We start from the raw sequence: 1,140 nt of genomic DNA, 5'->3' as shown, positions 1-1,140 counted from the left end.
GAACACTATAAAGGAAACTAAGAGAAACGTTAGAAAGGAAACTAAGAAAGAACACTAAAGAGAAAACTAAAATATAGCATTGTAAAGGAAACTTTAGAAATGAAACCAAGAAAGAAAACTAGAAAGGAAACAACAGAGAGCGTTAGAAAGAAACTGTAGAAAGGAAACTAAGAAAGAATACTTTAGAAAGAATACTAGGAAACCAAGAAAGAACACTAGAAAGGAAACTAAGAAAGAACAATATAAAGGAAACTAAGAAAACTCTAGAAAGAAAACTAAAAGAAAACACTAGAAAGAAAACTAAGAAAGACCATTAGAAAGAAAACTAGGGAAACCCCCTAGAAAGAAAACCAAAAGAGAGCACTAGAAAGGAAACTAAGAAAGACCTCTAGAAAGGAAACTACTAACTAGGAAAAATCACTAGGAAACTAAAAGAGAGCAATAGAAAGGCAACTAAGAAAACACATTTGAAAGGGAACTAAGAAAGAACGCACAAGAAAGGAAGCTAAGAAAGAACACTCTTGAAAGGAAACTGAGAAATGTTTAATCTATAATCGGAACATTAGAAAGGAAACTAAAAGAGAGAATTAGAAAGGAAACAAAGAAAACACATTTGAAAGGGAACTAAGAAAGAACACACTAAAAGGGACACTGAGAAAGAACCCTAGAAAGGAAACTAAAAGAGACCTTTAGAAAGGAAACTAAGATGAACAATAGAAAGGAAACTAAGAAAGAACACTAGAAAGGAAACTTTAACAGATATAATATGAAAGGAAATTTTAATCCCTGCAACTTTGAAGGACGAAGAGCATCAGGTGCTGTGGGTTAGATTGTTTCGATTATCTATTCTAGGTTAATTAACTTGAGAACGTTGATCAAATGCATTTAAAGAGCCTTTTTTAATAAAAGTTTTTAATTAATGAATTAAATGGGTTCGATGTCAGGCTATACGAGGATGAAAGATTTAAGCCACACATGAATTTCATTTTACGTTTATTAAGGAATTGCTGATGAACATATGAATTTCATTTTACGTTTATTAAGGAATTGCTGATGAACATATGAATTCCATTTTACGTTTATTAAGGAATTGCTGATGAACATATAAATTCCATTTTACGTTTATTAAGGAATTGCTGA

Source organism: Eurytemora carolleeae, unplaced genomic scaffold, assembly GCF_000591075.1.
Source record: "Eurytemora carolleeae unplaced genomic scaffold, Eaff_2.0 scaffold289, whole genome shotgun sequence".
Taxonomy (NCBI): Eukaryota; Metazoa; Arthropoda; class Copepoda; order Calanoida; family Temoridae; genus Eurytemora; species Eurytemora carolleeae.
The sequence above is the reverse complement of the archived record's forward strand: the minus strand, read 5'-3'. Positions refer to the sequence as shown.